We start from the raw sequence: 20,243 nt of genomic DNA on the forward strand, positions 1-20,243 counted from the left end.
CCTTCTATGGGAGATAAATGAAGCACTCAGCAACTGTCGTAAATGTTAGTTCCCTTCCTGATCATTTCTCATAGTTGTTTGCCTTTATCTTTTTACTCCATTTAAAATATATTCTTAACAAATTTCACACTTTAACTGGTATTTATTATCCCCTTTTATCCTTTTATACCAGTGCCTAAAAATAGAAATATAATGCAAACCACAGAGGTAATTTTAAAGTTTCCAGAAGTCGTACTAAAAAAGTTAAAAAAGAAACAAAACACAGGTGAACTTAATTTTAATACATACAGCACATGTGAATTTGTATGCTAAATTTTCATCAGAAATACTTGATTTGTATATTTTACACTTGAGTTGTATATTTTACACTTGAAAATGTATATAACATACCCAAGCTGTTCCAGACATTTTAAAGTTTTCCAATAACTGAATTGTCAGTTCCTAAATTTAAATGACAATTGATTAAAATAAATTTAAAATTCATTTCCTCACAGTAGCCACATTTTAAGTGCTCAACAGCCATACATGACCGGTGGCGATCATATTGGACAGCCTAGTTTTATACCATTTGAAATATATTCTTAATCTTTTAACCATTGTTTATCATACCGATGTATTGATCCCCATATTCTTAAAGTAAATAACAATATTCTGATGTTCTATCTTTTCATTCTAGAATGCAACACATCATTTAAACTTGGTAAGATTTTTTTACCTTTAAAAATATTCCTACCATAACCAAATTATCTTCTTCCAGTTGCTGCGCCCTCAAAACTTTCAAATTGGATTGCATTCTGATATACCAAGTGCAGCTGAAACACCATTAAACGAATTAGTGCCTGATCATATAGGATCACTTCAAAATAAGTTGGTGGCCTTATTCAGCCTATACTATTTAAACATGTTTCCTCACCTAAAATAAAGCTACTGGTAAAAACATGACAGTCTGGTGCAAAATGACATAGAAACAAAGAATAGGAAGAAACTTATGCAATTAATTATTCAATTAATGGAGCAGTGATTAATATTACTTTGAATAAAGGATTTATCTGGGGAGAAACATTTTAAAAATTTTATAGTAAAATGAGTAACATTTCAGTGAGGGATCAATATTTATTCATTCTCATCTTGATCTGCAGGAAATACTAAAATCCAAAATCCATTTGCATCAAAAGGAGAGAAGATGCTTGTCTTGAGAGAAACAGATTCTTCCTATGGGAATTAGATGGGAATTGAAGACATATTCCTTTTTTGAGGCATAACCAGTTGAAATGTGTTTCTATTTTTAATGTAACATTTAAAATTAAATTAGCAGAAAAGTTGTAAGAAGAAATTTTATTTTCTTACATGCTCCCTATTTTTCCCTATAAATTATTCGTTGTCCATCATTCATGAACTTTCTGGCATTGCCACCCCAGAGACTCCCAAGTGAGACACCACAAGATCATGGTTAACTTTGCCTTCTTCTCATTTGAAGAAGACTCCCAAGTTCTTTTATTTTTATTTTTTGCTTTTATTTTAAAAATGCTTGTTAAAACTTGCTTTCTCTTCTTTTGATTGCCACAGGCTCCCATCATCTCCCATGTAGATTAATCTCGTACTGTTGCCCAGGTTAACCTCAAAAAAAATGAAGCAACTGACCAATATTTAGATGATATCATGTTATACCATTCTCTTGTTTAAAAATAACCAGTGTTATTTTTAGGCAGTCAGAAGACTGCCTTCCATCTACCCTCTTGATCTTCAGTGGTCACCATTCTTCCTGCTTCTCCCCACAGCATACACTCTCATGTTGGCCACAGTGGGTTTTGGACACTTTCTTAACATCTGTTTCTGCACATAATTTTCCTTCAGTCTGGAATGCCCTTTTAATCCTCTTGGCAAACGCCTATTCATCCTTCAATACCCAACACAAATGTCCCCTCCTTAGTGAAATCACCACACACTCCTCTGAACAGTCTCTATCACACCCTCATCTGTGGTCCCACAGTATTTTTAGAAACTCTTTTTCAAATCATATTTGCTGTATAATTCTAATTTACTGTATGTTTCTCTCACTAGTCTTTGAATTCTGGGAGGCCAAGAATCGAGTTGTTATTTCTAGCACTTAGTGCCATGTCTGGCACATGATTGGCACTTAGTAAATGTTGAATTAATAAATAAATCAATGAATGACAAAATACATACATGTTGCTGGGTGACCAAATCTTTTTCTTGCCTGACTAGCCTTTTGCTCTATACAGTTGACCTTTGAATAACGCAGAGGTTAGGGGTGCCAGCCACCTCACAGTTGAAAATCAGCATATTTAATTTTACAGTTGGTTTTCCTCATCCTTGGTTCCACATCTGTAGATTCAACCAACAATGGATGGTATAGTACTGTAGTATGTATTTTTTTAAAAAAACCCATGCATAAATCTGACTAAGTAGTATTGCTATTTAATATAAATTTTATTTGTCAAGTCAGTTAGCAGGGGATTACCACATATTCAACACACACAGGAAATAAATTTCTAGCAAAGTTTAAACTTCATGCCCTATCTTCTAAATCAGTAATACAATCTATACACAGAGATATATGTTTTAACAGAAAATACTATTTATTCTAGTAGATGGAAACATGAATAAAAATGAAAAGAGACACTTATCATACACTCAGAGAAGTCCAAGGAGGATCCAGCAATCCTGCTTCTGGGTATATACTCAAAAGAATTGAAAACAGCATCTTGAAAAGATATTTGTACACCCATGTTCATAGCAGCATTATTTACAATAGCCAAAAGGCAGCTGCCATGAATAGATGAAGAGATAAACAAAATGTGGTATATACAGCTGACCCTTAAACATCATGGGTTTGAACAGCACAGGTCCACTTATACGTGGATCTTTTTTTCCTTAAGTAAATACGCCAGTACTACATAATCTGCAGCTGCGTGGCTCCGCAGATAAAGAGGAACTGCAGATATGGAGGGCTGGCTTTAAGGTACACTTGGATTCTCAATTTTGTAGAGGGTTGGTGCTCCTCTGTGTTGTCTAAGGATTAACTGTACATACAATGGAATATTATTTCTCTTTAAAAGGAATGAAATTATCCACTCATTAAAAGACAAATACTGTATGATTACACTTAAATGAGGCACCCAATAGTCAAAATTCATAGAAACAGAAGTAAAATGTTCATTGCCAGGGGCTGGAGGGGTTGGGGGGGGAATAAGCAGTTAATATTTAATAGATACAGAGTTATAAGGATGGATGGTGGTGATGGTCATACAACAGTGTGACTGTAGTTAATACTACTGAACTGTACACTTAAAAAAAAAGCTAAGATGGTAAATTTCATGTTATGTGTATTTCACAATGAAAAAAAGTAACTCCAATGAGTCCCATACCACTGCTACCAAGAGACTTCCCGGGGCTGTGCGCTGTGGCCTGTGCTGACATGAAGCTGTCCCTTTAACTCCAGATGAGACCATGGGTCTGGCTCTCACCGATTTATCTGCAGAATCTTCAAATTCCACGAGGAAAGAGTACCCGTTATTCCAGACGTGGAGGCAGGTGGTCGGGTCATAAGAGATGGTGAGCGGCTGTAAGCCACGATCGTAGACACTGTCCCTCCACCAGTTGATATGCGACTGGCGCTCACCCGCCGGGGCCAGGTCCTTTCTCCCAGAGGGGGTGCACCATGGGGCTGTCATCGAGAGGCCCACTAGCTGGGATCCTCACTGTGGGGATCATATGGGCCCACGTAGGTGTGTCCTCTGAGTTCACCTCTTATGGGAGCCAGCTGTGAGGATTAGGCAGACATCCTGCAAAGCCTGGCCAGATGTTAGCATTGCTAAGGTCCCTGGAGTTCTGTCTGTCACATGCATAGCTATGATACTGTAAGCTCAGGGGTACACGCACACTCTGTCTCACACGGCATCACTGGTGCTGATTTTTCTACCAGACTCAAGTGCCAGGTCTTTGTGGGAAGTCTCTGATAAATCTCAACAAATTTCTTATAATAAAAAGAGCTATGCACATGTGATAGACAGACTCCATGTGTATAATTCAGGTTGTCCAGATCTCTGCCCTTTAGAAGCAGCATGGATGGGCAGAACCAAGACCAACAGGAAAACCAGACAAAATATGAATTGGGATAAATCATGACCAATGCCCCTCTGTACCTCATCCCACCGCTGAGAACGAGCCTGAGGACTTGAGAAAGTGACAAGGCAGCTGCTGCCCAGTCAGACCCCTCTGTGCATGGCAGGGTCAGTGGTACTCCACTTGTCAGAAAAAACAAGCTTGCCTCCGGTTTCCTCTTACACGGGAGATGGTTCTCTTCCTGAGCCTGCTGCCCCAAGCGGGATCCTACAAGTGGCCCACAGTATAGACAAAGAGCGTGCCAAGGCAGTTTCTAGACCAGTGGTTCTCACAGGAGGGAGCTATGGGGACCCCAGGGGACATCTGGCAATGTCTGGAGACACTTTTCAGTTGTCCAACTGGAGGAGGGTGCTACTGACATCTAGTGGGTAGAGGCCAGAGATGCAGCTAAACATCCTCCACAGTAGCAGGACGAGCTTTCACAAGAATTATATGCCCCCAAACATCAGTAATGCCTAGTTGAGAAAGCTTGGTCTAGAGCCAAAAGCAACAGGCAAACTCAGGTATTCCCCTTTTTCTGCTCAGCTGTTCACGCACTGCAGACCATCTCTTCTCTAGAGAGGTCTGAACCCAACGTTCTGGGTTTTCTCCCTCGGTATAAAGTAACTTCTGAAGAACAAGAACTTACTTGAGAGCAGGAGAACTTTCTGTTTCAGAAATCTAACGTGAAAAATGGAGGGAACTGGCACCATATAATCGTATTATTATTGGATTGGAATGCAGATTCCTTGCAGGCAGGAGCCATGTCTTCCTCCCCACTGTAGCTCCTAATTTGATAAATGCCCTTTAATCTGAGCATGGATTATCCAAATGCTATTGTTGGGTTAAAAGCTACATTTGATTAGTGTTTACTTTGGTATTTTAAAGCTTCCAGAAACCCCCAGAACAGGCCTGAGTCAGTCTTAAAGCTGACCGCCAGCAGAGGCCTGACAACATTTCCCCTGAGATGCCCAGAGGGAGGCTGAGGCTTTGAGCATTCACACCCTTCAAAACCAGCTGGTGAGGCTCTGTCTCCCATGGAGACTAGGGAAGACAGGAATGATGAGCAGATGCCTAAGACGATGCCCTGTTTCACCTTTAATTGGCCCCCACTTTGTTCAGGAAATGCCTAGAATCTTCTCCCTCACCCACAGAAACAGCAGCCTGAGGAAACCAGGCCTGTTCCTTCAGTGGCTCTTTTATGGTCATAACACTCCTATCAACTCACGCCCTTCAGTTCACAAGTTTAGCTTCCAGGCTTTCTCCCACTCACCTCCTCCTTTAGGAACCCAGACCATCCCCCCACAACTATCAGGGACCCTTTGGTCACCGTCCTCTTAGTGAAGCCAGCTTTTGCCCAGGGGTAGTTTTACTAAAGATAAATTCACATTTTTGTTCTCTTCTCTCTTCCTGCATTCTAACAAAGTAAAAGTTAAAATGATTTCTCGGCAATTGCTCAGACTTTCCCTCCAAGTAGGAAGGTGATTATATGCACTAATGGAGCCTGTGTTTTCAGCTTCTTCTGTGGGGAAAATGAAATAAACAGAGCTAGTGATTCCGTCAACCAAGGTTTACGGGGTGACACCACAGTCATTAGGAACAGTTCACTAATGTGCTAACAGCAACACAATCCCTCTAGATCCCATAGTGAAGATGTGCTCACCTTTAGTCCTTATGTACCTGACTGGTCCTGGCTTTGCTTTACTTTGTGCTTGTACCACCTTCGGCTCCTGCCTCTGAGGTGTCCGTCTTTCAGCATCATGCCTGCCTTAGCCCCTTTATTCCTCCTCAGAAATCAACTTCCCCTCATTCAGTTCAGGTTTGGCTTCTATTTTTGGCTTCTCACCTCTTCAGCAAGTGTCATTTCCATACCTCTGATTATCCTCTTAAACAATCCCCTTATTAATCATTGCATTCTGCTCTTTTCCTTCAAAACGTTTATTACACAGGTATAATGATAATTATATGCATGTATGCATACTTATCTGCTGCCCCTCTAGTTCCCCCCTAGCTGGCTTTTAATCAGTGCTTCTGGACTGAATGTACAAAATAAAAACCATTCTGGGAAGGGTTTGAGAGGGTAAGAGGCAGGAAGGCTAGGGGCCCCAAAACGGAGGAAATAGGCTGCAAGTGTCAGACATTTTTTCTCTCTCTTAAGCAGCAGGAAGAAACAAACTACAAGAGTCAGATGTTTTTCCCTTCTCTATACAAAATTAAAAGGTGGTTTCCTTTAAAATTCTGTGTTGCCATGACAACACCTGGTTCCATCAGAACTTTTTTTAACTTTTTTAACTTTTCTCAAACCTTGAGCTAAGCAAACAATGTGTTTTTCTTATGGAAATGTTTTTCTTAAGCTATGTTAATGAACTATGTATTTATCTTAGACTCCCTCTTTCTTCAGGTCTATTCTGCTTAAGACTCAGAACCCACTTGACAAACCAGTATGTTTTACTCATGCAAATGTTCTCTTGTATTTACTTGGAAACCTGCCTTCATGTCAGTCGTTTTAAGGCCTGGGATGACTCACCTTGTGCCAGTGCTATCTCAAAATGGATGTTGTGGGTGATGTGCCTGATGCCACTCGGTTTTGAGACATTTCCTTTCTCTATTAGCAGCCTGCTAGTAAGTATATAACTTCCTGCTAAAGACTAGCAGCGGGGCACTCTTTCTGCCCCTTTCTGATGTCTCCGTCAGAAGCTTTCTCTATCTCTTTTATATGTTAATAAAACTTTATTACACAAAAGCTCTGAGCAGTCAAGCCTCGTCACTGGCCCTGGATTAAATTTGTCTCCTCTGGAGGCCAAGAATCCTGGCGTCTTTCAAGGCTCAGCAACAACCTTTCAGGTTCATTCCTGTCTTACCTTTATTTCCTTTTACTCTGCTGAGCACATTGTTTTTTCCTTAAGGATCTTTGAGGTTTATCTCCTTTGCCCAGCCCATGACCACCAGCCTAGTTTAGGCCCCTACACCATATACTTTTCCTCGAAGAAAGTCCTTTTGCTCACTTTTCCTCCTCTGTTACTGTTAGGGGAAGCACACTGATTGAAACTGGCCAGGCACCATAGTAACCATTTGCATAAGTTGTTTTATGACAGGAGATCCTGATAAGGAATATGGAACTAATAAGCCACCACCAAACGGAAGAATTCGGGAAAGGTTGAAAGGAGACACCGGGTGTCCGTCCACTTTCCAGAATCCCTCTCGCTAGCATCCATCTTGGCTGAGCGATGCGTGCGCCACCAGGAAAGACTCTGAATTAGAATGATTGGCCAAAGACCACCAGGAAACTAATCCTATCACTATAAAACCTGAGATTGCGAGCCATGCGGCAGAGCAGTTCTCCTGGGTTCCATTACCCTTATTGCTCTCCACCCAGGTGCCCTTTCCCAATAAAATCTCTTGCTTTGTCAGCACATGTCTCCTCGGACAATTCTTTTCCACGTGTTAGACAAGAGCCCAGTTTCGGGCCCTGGAAGGGGTCCCCTTTCCTGCAACATTACTACCCTCTACTATGTTTTGCCATCCATCAATTTTCCTAAATTACCAGCTTTATTATGTTGTTCCCATGTTAAAGACTATGTGAAGTTCAAACTTCTGTGTCCAGGCACCAAGGTTTTCATATTAGGAACCCACCATGCCCATCTAATTTTATTTCTCATCCTTCCCAAACTCCGGTCTTGCCACGCTATTCCAGAACCTTGCCAGGTTACTCCCATTGGTCAGTCAGTGAGATGTGCTGAAAATGTAGGGTATAGGATACCCCACTGGGCTTTGAAGACTTACTCATGTAAACTACCTCACTAATAATTTTTATATTGATTACATGTTACAGTGATAATATTTTGGATATATTGAGTATATTATGCACATGTGTGCATGCTCAGTTGTGTCTCTTTGCGACACCATGGACTCAAGGCCCACCATACACCTCTGTCCATGGAATTTTCCACGCAAGAATACTAGAGTGGGTTGCCATTTACTACCCCAGAAGGTTCTTTCCTGGGACCAAACTTGCATCTCTTGTGGCTCCTACATTGGCAGGCAGATTCTTTACCACTGTGCCACCTCAGCATTTGACCTGTTTCTTTATCCCTCACTTAGTGTGACTATTAAATCAGAAGAGTACATGTGGCTTGCATTATATATCTTTTGGACATTACTGCTCTATACCGTCATTAACCTTTTCTCCTGGATCTTGCCCTGTACTGTCCTTTTTCTTGAGATATGCTATTTCCTCATCAAATTGAACACCATCCTAGCAGGCCTAGGTCTACTGCAGTGAGGGTATACACAGGGACCCTCCATGTGACTTTGTTGAGGATGGTCACAGAATCACAGACTGCCTTGTTAGAGCATCAGGGCTGTAAGAGGCACTTTGACACTGAGCCCAGGTAACCACAGCATCACATGCAGTTACCCACAACAGACTAAGGCCCCTGTTTCCTGGTGGTCAGTTTAGGGCTATTTGCTAGTGCACTGTAGCTGCAGATACCCCTGAGGCTGTTAATTAAATCCAAAAGGTTCTTAATGCATCCATTGTTTCTCAAGATGATTTGAAAGTTAATGGAAAACAATACAGTCTGGGTATCCCAGCCCATATTATCAGGGGAATAATGGAATTCTTTGTGAAGACACTGCAAAACAAGCTTTTCTCCAGGCTTTATTAGTGTTCTTCAAAATTAATTAGAGAAATAATAGAACAGTTTTCTAACATAGTTCAGTTATAAAATAGACCAGTCCTGTCAAATAGAAGTTTCTCTGCTAATGGAAATTTCCACAGGTGGCCATACAATCTGAATACATTATTTACATGTAAATATATACATGTGGCTAATAGCTACATTTTATACATTGCTATTCTATTCCAATTTGTTTTAAAAATAAATGTTCCTCTTCTGTCTAAAACTAGGGAGATCACAAATGTTAAGAATCAATAGAAGAGTAACAAATCTGTACCATTTTCATTCTAGATGGTACTTTTTATATTTCATTAAATTAAAAATTAGTATTATTAAACCTATTTCCCAATGGTCTAAGATCTCATACCTAAATGTCTTTTATCAGACAAAAAAATTAGGCTAAATTTCACTAGATGATACATGAAATGTAATTGATTTTCTTTTCATTTTGGGTAATTGGTGCAGGCTTTTGTCTTTATTTTATCATATTACCAGTCTGCAGAGTTAGGACTGTCAACATTTACTATCTGTAACTTGAGAGCACAGCAAATAGCAGTTTGAGTTGACACCAGTGATTCCCTGGGGCTGATGGGGAATGAAGCTAGAGCACGGGGCACAGGCCCCAGTGAAATGCTGCTCCTCAATCTGCCATCACCCTCCTCCTCAGTCAGTCCTCGCTGTGCTCCCCAGATCCTAAAAATGGTCAGACATCTGAGGGGGCTGCTGAGCATATGACATGATGATGGTGGTGATGACATAACAACTGTGGTACTAGAGGTAGCTGCCAGCACTGAGTTCTCACTGTGTGGGAGGCGCTCGCTAAGGACTTTGAACATTAACTAACCCCTAGTGGTCTTGGGTCACAAGTGTATTAGGCCTTCCTCTGGGGTACTAAGCTTCCAGAATCAATGTGTATTGTCTTCCTAACCAAATGATGAGGGACCAGGATATCCAAACAGGACATGCTCAGTGGCCCAGGGCACCTAAGACCAATATTCTCCTGGGTGAAACAAGGAGGGACAGTGTAATATGTGAAAACCACAATCAAACAGTGAGTCTCACCTGTTTCCTCTAGTAAGTAACAAATAAGAACATTTCATCTGATGTGGGAAATTAACCAAAAGAAGTCCCCCTGGGACTTCCCTGGTGGTCCAGTGGTTAAGATCCTGCATTTCCAATTTCCAACTAGATCCCACATGCTGTTCAAAAAGGATCCCATGTGTTGCAACCAAAGATTCCGAGTGCTGCAACTAAAACCCAAATAAATAAAAATAAATATAAAAAATGTTTATTAAAAAACAGAGAGAATACCCCACCTACCTAAGCCACTACTTTTGGGGTTTTGTCAGCACTAAAAGGAGCAAACTATCCTAAAGACATGAGCATACTTGATTTACTTTCATCATTGTGTAAATACAAAAAAGTAAATACTTTCTGTAAATATAGACAAACAAGAAAAAAAGGAATACCCTCACACACAAGATTTAGTAACTAGATAAATATGACTACTTTTTTCCATTTTTGGCCTTAGACCGCAAAGTGCCAGTGTTGAGAAGAAGCCATTCTGGGGAGGATGTGGGCTTGCTGGTAGGAAGCCACACCCAGCAACCAGAAATTTATTATGACTCAGGCCAGACAGTCAATGATGGAAGAAACAAAATAAACTTAGAATAAAAAAATATATATGAAGCAGTTTCAAGGCAGTGGATTTAGCTAGATTGGCATTGCTCATAAATTCCTTTTTAATGTGCAAATAAGGTCAGAGAGAGTAAACCCAAGGAAGAAGAGTTGAGAAACCTACAATCTGGCAGCAAACCAACATTGGAAAACTGTGTGAATTCACTGTGAATGGTGGAAAATATAGAAAATGACTAGTTGGCAGATACACTTAACCAGTGCATTAACTCGTGTCTCCACCATCACACGCATTGTCCTCTCCTGTCGTCCCAGGGGGTCTGTGCCAGTGTCACTCCTCCGGGGGACCTTTAGGGAGGTCTTGAGACAGTTAGAGATGCCATGCAACATCTGCAGCGCACAGTCCAGCCCCAACAGCTCGGAATGAGCCACCCCCGTGGCAGCAGTGCCGTGGAGTCAGGGAAGACCGTCTGCCACCTCCCCTGATCTGCGGGGTCACAGCGAAGCACACATGGGCCAGTTGGTCAGCGACAAGTAACTCTTCTGCAATTTCTAATGAGAGATGGAACGTTCCAGAGTACAGCATCATGATGTGTACCTCAGACTTAGGTCAGCTGTAGCTCAATAAAGTTAGGGGAAAAACTTCCCATATTTTAACAAACAGAGAAATAATGGGGTATTCTCCTCAAGGCATCTAATCCCAGTCTGGAATGCCACTGACATCAGAGCTGCACACACTCAACACACGTGACTCTTAGGAAACAACCAGGCTTCCGCTCTGTCCAGGCAGCCGTGTACTCACAGACTCGGTTCCAGGATTTGTAAGTGCAGGTGTAGAGGCTGCAAGGCCTTGCAGGCATGGACCTCAGAATCTGGAACCTTCTCCAGTGTTTTGCATGGAGAGGCTTGAAGAATGGCCCTCAGGTGACTCATCATCACCATCTTTAGCTTAAAATCTTGATCAGCTCTCCAGTAGCTTGCAGAAACCTAATAACCTAGAGGCAGGACAGAAGAGGCAAAGCCATAAACAACAGAGGTCCCGATCATCTGGAAAATATCATTCAGATTGTTTGTATGGGGAAGGGGGAGGTAAATATGGTAGGAGTGGAGTAAACCAGGAGGAGGGTGGTAGGAGATGAGGTCCAGAGGTAGTGGATACCCTATCAAGGAGACATTTGGCCATTGTAAAAGTTCTTTCTCAGGGTTTCTCAGCTTAGGCATTGTTGACATTTTTGACAAGTCTGTTGTAAAGAACTGGTCTTTGCACTGTAGCATGTTTAGAAGCATCCTTTGTCTCCACCTACTAGATACCAGTGGTACCCTCCATCCAACTGTGACAACCCAAAATATCCTCAGGCATTGCAGATGTCCCCTGGAGAACAGGAGTCACCTCTGATTGGGAACTACTGCTCTATGCAAAATGGGAACACAATGAGGTTTTTGGAGTAGAGGAGGAATTTAATCTGATATACATTTAAAAAATATCATTCAGGGTGGCCTATTGGAAAATGACCAGAATGGAAAAAAGAAGCAGGGGCCCCATTCAGGATAATCCAGGGGCTGCAACTAAGGATGCTGCAGTGGACGTGGTGGGAAGTGGTTGGGCATTGGCCGGATCTTGGGGACAGAGCCTGTAAGATGTGAAAGAAAGCAGTCAAGGAAGACTGGCACATTCTTGGCCTAAACAACTGCAAGGATGGAGTTGCCATGAACTGAGATGGGAAGGCTGTGGAAAAGGTTTTGGGTGGGAAATCCGTAGATCAGATTTGGGTATGTGGAGTTTGAAATGAAATTCTGATAATTCAAGTGGGAGAATATGGTAGAATAGTCTAGCTTATGGTAGAACGAGGATGAATCCCTGAACAGAGAAACAGAACCTGGCAGAGCGGGCGAGGGAAAGATGGTGCTCTTATTGCTAACCCTACTAGATTTGAGGTGCTGAGGCGGGGGCAGGTGAGAGCAAAGGTCTAGGGAGAGTTGGCAATGCAGCGCTGCTGCTCAGGAGACGTGAGGCTAGAAAGAAAAACAAAATCCCCTCCCCTAGGGGTAACAGGTGTCTAGAGGGAGACTAACAAAATGGAGTGATTAGGGAGGCCTAGAGAAAGGGAAGTCAAATGCAATCAAGGAAGGAAGGGAGCATGAAGGGGCAAGGAGGGTTCCAGAGAAATCCGAATAGAAAATTTAGCTAATGCTAGGGTGTCCCTGGTGGCTCAGACAGTAAAGAATCAGCCTGCAATGTGGGAGACCTAGGTTCGATCCCTGGGTTGGGAAGATACCCTCAAGGAAGGAAGGGCAACCCACTCCAGTATTCTTGCCTGGAGAATCCCCATGGACAGAAAAGCCTGATGGGCTGCAGTCCATGGGGTCCTAATGAGTCGGACACAACTGAGTGACTAAGCACAGCACAGCACAGGCTACAATACCTGTAACAAGAGATTATTTATGTCAAGATATATGCTTCAGAAAGATCCTTATCAGAAAAATGTTTATGAATTTGCACCTAAACAGCAAAATTTAGCATTAAAAGTAAACTAATACTCATTATTAAATAGGCCAAGGGTGAATCCTGGAATGTATAAATGTACAGTATTCTCAAGCTGTATTTTGTTATATAGGCACAGGAAAGATGTGCCCATGACGTGGAAGGACCCCAGGGAAGGTAAGCTTTCTGTGCTACATCCCCTTTGCTATCATTGATTATTTATGTTCTTAGATTTTACTTACACCTTCCTTATCTGCTGTTTTGAAGACAGAAATCCATGAATGAAAATAGATTCCAAAAGCCTTTTAAAATAATTTGTAGATTATTTATTAAATGCCTTGGCTCTCGAACTCTGCCTGATTAAGCCATTTATACTTTGCAAAACAGAAAAAAAATAACCCAACTAAAGGTTATTATTACGTTGAAAACAAATTTCTTGATTCTTATCAAATGTACTGTTGACTTTTTGCCTTCTGATTTAGAAAGGAAGATAGCCTTTTCCAGTTCTCTGAAATTTTGTTTCCTTATCTTGACTGAGAAAGATCTGCTTCCTCCTCTGACTCAGTTCTTTCAGAGTATGATCCCAATATGGGGTTATCAAAGGTTAAGTTTATAATTGTTTAGTGTGCTGCAACTAATTGCTCCAGTGGAATTTCCCTCTTTCCATCAGATGTCCTCAATATTCATATTTAGTCAAAAGGAACTCAACTCTTACTGTACTCCAAGTATAAGTGGTGGCAGCCTTTTGCCTGGCTCCAGGAACATCAGGGCAGATGTGCACAAGCACAGCAATGGTGCTCTTGCTTCTTTCGGCCTTTAGATGAATTTTTAGACCTGGTATTGAGTTTAAATTTCTGAGTAAAGTAGGAAAGCCTTAGAAAGTTGAAATGTTTTCATTTCCAAGATACTCAGGAACAGTGTAGCTCTTTATTAGGGCCCTAAGCAGGGAGGGGGGAAAGCAGGAGATGAATGAACTTTGGTAAGCTGTGGACTTCAATGAAGGCTGAGAATAGAGACTGTTCTGAGGGATGTGCAGGGGCAGCTTATGGGTAGGGTGAAAGCTTTCACCAGATTCCCGAGTTCCCTCCATATTCCATCAAGAATTTTAAACAGCACAGTGAAGATGACCAGGCTGTCAGCAAAGGAAAAAGGGGAAGCAGAAAGCAATGCGGTTTACAGTGGCTGACAGAGAATGAATCCTACTCAACATATGGTGAACACATCTTTGTTATCTCCCCATGTTTTTCAAGCTTTTCAACAAAAATAAACAAGAGGAAATTACATTAATAACAAGGAATTTCCAGCATCCTTAGAGCAGTATCTTTTATTTTTTGGCCTCCCTGCACGTTAGTTTCCAGACTAGGGATCGAACCCGTGCCCCCTGCAATGGAAGCTTGGAGTTTTAACCACTGGACCTCAAGAGAAGTCTGAGAGCAGTAGCTCTTAACTCATGCCACAAAGAATCACAGCCACCAACAACATCTGTATTTGGTAGACTCTTCCCCTCTAGCTCCAGGACTGGACACAAAAGAAAAACAATAGAAGAACTGAGTAGAGAAGGCTTAGATATGGCCCCAAGACATAGCTGCTGATCCTCTGCTCTGAGGGTGGTTGTGAATCTGTCCGTAGCCCTTGGCATAGTCAGGGAGATCAACAAGGCAGATATGACTGAATCCCAGTTTGGTAGGACTCGATCACTGAAACTGCCAGCCCCTCACTTCCCAAACTCTCTGGGACACCTGTTCTACTTTTAAATGCACAAAACTCTAAGGGGGGGGGGTGTAGTATTCTGGCGACTCTCATAGCAGTGGAACAGGATTTGAGGAGGGAAGGAGTGATTTCCTGCTTCTTTCTCCTCCGTCCTACAGAGGAGCCCCGCCGGGACTGGCCATCTCTAGAGGGGCCAACAGCTGTCCCGGGTCCGGAGCCCACTGCAGCGCGTGGTAATGTGTAGAAAAGGATCCCTGCTCTCTCTGCTAGGTAACGCTCCCCTGCGCCCACGCTCCACTTAACCGCCCGACCTTATCCGAAGATTTCCCAGAGCGGAAACCCCTCTGTTTGCCCCCGGGATGCGAGGGTCATGCGTGCGGCCATCTTGTTTACGCCCCCTGTCGCCTAGATACGCCCCTCACGCCGCAACACGTCATTTCGCTTAACCCACGTCACGGCCCCGCGCGCTCCGCCCATGTCCCGACGAAGCCGGAAGTCCTCCCCCGCCCCCGGCCACACTCCCCGTGTCGGAGCCCGAAACTCTTCTCCGCCCAGCCCTCCACCTGCTCTTCTCCCTGACTATACCGCTGCTGCCATCGCTCCGGGCTTCCAGCCGCGGTAAGGAGCCTGCGCGGTAAGTTGGTCCCGCCTCTGGCCTCTGCCTGGACCCACCCTTCCTTGGAGCTGGGCCATCTTTGTCGCACACCTTAGAGCGTCAAAGCCACGCCCCTACGCACCATCCACGGCCACGTTCACGGTACGTCCTTACGCTGCGCCTACACCAGGGCCCGCCTTTCTGCTACGTCACTTGCGTCTCGTACGCCACTCCTCCCCACCGACAGTGATCAGAATCCTTTCACATTTTTTTTCTCCTTCGGGTCATGTTTGTTGAGCTGACACCATGCCACTCCCCTTGTGCTTACGTCTCTGCCTCCACTCTGATAGTTTCTCTGCCCTCTGCCTGAGCTCACACCGCGCAGGCTCGACCGACTCTGTCTTGCGCTTATGAACGACTATGCCACGTCCCTCACGTTCCGATTGAGTCCAGCGTTTTCAGGTCACGCCTCTGTGCTGCTCCTAGGCCAGTCCCCTCCCGACGTGGCCGTCGCTGACGCTCCTTCCCACGGTGTCCAGGCCAGTCCCTCAGTTCCTTGCCGCACCACATGATCCTGACGTGTTCGTTGATCACACTAACTCCGCGCACGCGCGTTTCCCTGGATTCCGTCGTGGCCACTCCCTGGATTCCCAGGACATCCACTTCTGGTTACACTCTTGGCAGATCCACGCCCCCTGCTCTCCCCTTCTTGGCCGAGCCTGATCTTGAGAAGCCTCAGAGAAGCGGGCGGAGCTTACGAATTTCTGGAGGAAATCGTCCAGGTCTCTCAGAGCTAGATGTTGGCGGCTTTTACAGGGTGAAACGAACTTGCAGGTTTCTGCTTCTCGCCTAAAAATAGATTTGCTTCATATTTCTCCGGGTTCCAAACACCACAACTCCAGGAGCAGAAACAGGGTAGGAAAGGTAACTGAGGACCAACTGAAACTATGTTCCTACCAGCTCACCAACCGAGTTTAAATAGCGGGCTGCATGGATTAAGCACACTCCTCTACTTCCTAATGTCTCCTTCGACGACTTTTTAAGGTACCTAGTGCCCTCCTGCTGTGTAGGGCCTGTGAAGATAACACCACACTTAGATTTATGCTTGTGGACCCCTTCTTCGAGAGGTCTTTACTGTCTCGATTTACAATTCTGGGTCCACAGAGAAAAGATTGAAGAGGTTATTACCAGCTCCCCCCCCCCTTCCTGTCCACAAATCTTTGTCTTCCCCTTCTAGGGGAAGGACAGTTTCCATTAGCCATTCAGTTATTCATGCACTGAAATCATATTTATGGAGTACTATATTCCAGTGCCAAGAGAGACTTCAAGGAGCTTATAGCCTGAGGTTTCCCAGCTTGGGTTTGGATGGGATAAGAATTGAGAAAATTAGCTAAGATGTGGTCAGAGGGTTGGTTATAGGTGGAAGAGGACTTGGTAAATGCCTCTCTTTTTAAAATTGAGGTTTAATTGACATATTACAATATATTGGTTTCAGGGGTACACATAATGATTCAATATTGATATAATTGTGAAATGATCACCACAGAAAATCTAATAAACATCCACACATAGTCACAGATTTTTGTGATGAGACCTTTTAAGATTCACTCTCTTTGCAACTTGCAGATATACAACACAATATTGTTAACTGTAGTCACCTTTCTGTACATTACATCCCTATGACTTATTTACTTTAAAGTTTGTAGCTTTTCATTCAGTTCAGTTCAGTTGCTCAATCCTGTCTGACTCTTTGTGACCCCATAGACTGCAGCATGCCAGGCTTCCCTGTCTGATGCCACCCAACCATCTCATCCTCTGTCATCCACTTCTCCTGCCTTCACTCTTTCCCAGCATCAGGCTCTTTTCCAATGAGTCAATTCTTTGCATCAGGTGGCCAAAGTATTGGAGCTTCAGCTTCAGCACAGTCCTTCCAGTGAATATTCAGGACTGATTTCCTTTAGGATGGACTGGTTGGATCTCCTTGCTGTCCAAGGAACTCTCAAGAGTCTTCTCCAACACCACAGTTCAAAAGCATCAATTCTTTGGCACTCAGCATTTTTTATGGTCCAACTGTCAGATCCATACATGACTGCTGGAAAAACCATAGCTTTGATTAGACACACCTTTGTGGTAATGTCTCTGCTTTTTAATATGCTGTCTAGGTTGGTCACAGCTTTTCTTTCAAGGAGCAAGCATCTTTTCATTTCATGGCTGCAGTCACCATCTTCAGTGATTTTGGAGCCCCCCAAAACAAAGTCACTGTTTGCATTGTTTCTCTATCTGTTTGCCATGAAGTGATGGGATTGGATGCCATGATCTAGATTTTTGAATATTGAGTTTTAAGCCAGCTTTTTCCCGTTTCCTCTTTCACTTTTATCAAGAGGCTCTTTCGTTCCTTTTCACTTTCAGCCATAAGGGTGGTGTCATCTGCATATCTGAGGTTATTGATATTTCTCCCAGCAATCTTGATTCCAGCTTGTGCTTCATCCAGCCCAGCATTTCGCATGATGTACTCTGCATGCAAGTTAAGTAAGCAAGGTGACAACATACAGCCTTGACATACTCCTTTTCCAACCAGTCTGTTGGAACCAGTCTGTTGTTCCATGTCTGGTTCTGTTGCTTCTTGACCTGCATACAGATTTCTCAGGAGGCAGGGGAGGTGGTCTGGTATTCCCATCTCTTGAAGAATTTTCCACAGCTTGTTGTGATCCACACAGTCAAAGGCTTTGGTGTAGTCAATAAAGTAGAAGTAGATGTTTTTCTGGAATTCTCTTGCTTTTTCTGTGATCCAGCAGATGTTGGCAATTTGATCTCTGGTTCCTCTGCCTAAATCAAACTTGAACATCTGGAAGTTTTCGGTTCATGTACTGTTGAAGCCTAACTTGGAGTACTTTCACTCATTTTACCCACCTCTACCCCCTGCCTTTGGCAACCCCCAATCTGTTCTCCGAATCTGTGAGTTCAGGTTTGTGTGCATGTGTGTTTTTAGATTCCACGTATAAGTGAGATAATAAGGTATTTGCTTCCTCTGTCTGCCTTATTTCATTTAGCATAATGCCCTGCAGGTTCATTTGTTTGTTTTTGAGATGCACAGTTTTTCTTGATGTTTAGTCCCAACAGAAATCCTAATTCCTCATCATAATGATGCTGTGAACTAAGTAGGAAGCAAGTGTCTTAAAGAATTTCATACAGATTCCCTCAATGTAAACTGTTGCCATAGTAACAAAGCACAGTTCATTAAATCAATTCTGTGAACCACCCACACTTTCCTGTTTATTTGAGATCACAGACCCTTAATGGTATGGCTTAGGGCAGTGTTAAGATCATTATTCCCCATGATGGCAAGTAAGTTTCAACTCACATGTCGACTGACTGAATAACTGCATTGGAGTTTTGTGACTGAGACCAGGCTCAGAAGTAAAACGTTCTATAATAGATTAACAATGTCTTTTGTGGGTTCAGGATGGATGAGTGGTTGCAAAAACTTATCTGGCATCTCCGATTTGTACTAATAGAGGTCTTACATCCATGTCTTTTAGGCAGTCTTTAAAAATATTTCTTACTGTAAGTTTTTGATGATTTCATACAGTAGAAAGATCAGAGTCATTGTCACTGGCCACAAGGGCAAAAACTTTGATCTTTTGATTACTTCATGTACTCTGTGTATCAACCAGAATGAGGGTAGCTTAAGCTGTTATGAAAATGAGAGCATCCATTAAATTAAAAGACTCTTACTCCTTGGAAGGAAAGTTATGACCAACCTAGGTAGTATATTCAAAAGCAGAGACATTACTTTGCTGACTAAGGTCCGTCTAGTCAAGGCTATGGTTTTTCCAGTAGTCATGTATGGATGTGAGAGTTGGACTGTGAAGAAAGGTGAGTGCCGAAGAATTGATGCTTTTGAACTGTGGTGTTGGAGAAGACTCTTGAGAGTCCCTTGCACTGCAAGGAGATCCAACCAGTCAATCCTAAAGGAGATCAGTCCCGGGTGTTCATTGGAAGGACTGATGCTAAAGCTGAAACTCCAGTACTTTGGCCACCTCATGTGAAGAGGTGACTCATTGGAAAAGACTCTGATGCTGGGAGGGATTGGGGGCAGGAGGAGAAGGGGACAACAGATGAGATGGCTGGAAGGCATCACCGACTCCATGGACATGAGTTTGAATGAACTCTGGGGGTTGGTGGTGGACAGGGAGGCCTGGCGTGCTGCAATCATGGGGTCGCAAAGAGTCGGACACGACTGAACAACTGAACTGAACTGAACCTAAAATATATAGAGCCTCTCTACCTCTTTGTGCGTGTATACTCAGTCACTTAGTTGTGTCCAACTCTTTGCAGCCCCATGGACTGTAGCCCACCAGGCTCCTCTGTCCATGGAATTTTCCAGGCAAGAATACTGGAATGGGTTGCCATTTCCTGCTCCAGGGGATCGTCCCAGCTCGGGTGGAACCTGCGTCTCTTGCATTGGCAAGTGGATTCTGTACCGCTGTGCCACTTGGGAAGCCCTCTACCTCTTTATGGAGGTTGGTAACAATGGTATCTAGTGGCAGGGCTAAATGTGATCGGGTAACACTAACTGGCAGTCAGATACAAGATTTAAGGATGGAAAATAGTACTCCATAGAGCGTGGTTACAGTAGTTTTTACCCAGACAAAAAATATCATGACTTGTTGAAACCATGAGAAAACTCTTAATACAATACCCAAGCAGAATTGGCTATGTCAGTAAAATCTTGTTTTTATTGCATAGGACTCATTTTTAAAAAATTCTTATTTTAAAAAATTTTATTTATTTTCATTGAAGTATAATTGGTTTACAATAGTGTGTTAGTTTCAGAAGTACAGCAAAGTGATTCAGTTATGTATATATAGTTCATATTATTTTCCTTTATATGTTATTATAAAATACTGAATATAGTTCTCTGTAATAGCAGTAAATCCTTGTTACTTATCCACCCCCTCTCTTCTTTGGTAACCATAAATTTGCCTTCTATAAGTATCTTTATTTTATATAAAGA

The 20,243-nt window shown here is 42.8% G+C and overlaps 1 protein-coding gene and 1 pseudogene across 3 annotated transcripts in view; one reads left to right on the forward strand and one right to left on the reverse strand.

Moving 5' to 3' along the window:
• Nucleotides 1–1,521: 1,521 nt before the first annotated feature.
• Nucleotides 1,522–15,154, reverse strand: LOC120882557 (annotated as a pseudogene).
• Nucleotides 15,091–20,243, forward strand: part of CLTRN (collectrin, amino acid transport regulator) — a 53,650-nt gene continuing 48,497 nt past the window's right edge. For 2 of the 3 annotated variants that reach the window (XM_040266573.1, XM_040266576.1), the window contains exon 1: nucleotides 15,091–15,265. The gene's annotated coding sequence lies outside the window, so the exon portion shown is untranslated. The remainder of the gene's footprint in view (nucleotides 15,266–20,243) is intronic. The other variant, XM_040266574.1, reaches the window with a different exon arrangement.

This window comes from Oryx dammah, unplaced genomic scaffold (genome assembly GCF_014754425.2).
Source record: "Oryx dammah isolate SB20612 unplaced genomic scaffold, SCBI_Odam_1.1 HiC_scaffold_23, whole genome shotgun sequence".
NCBI lineage: Eukaryota > Metazoa > Chordata > Mammalia > Artiodactyla > Bovidae > Oryx > Oryx dammah.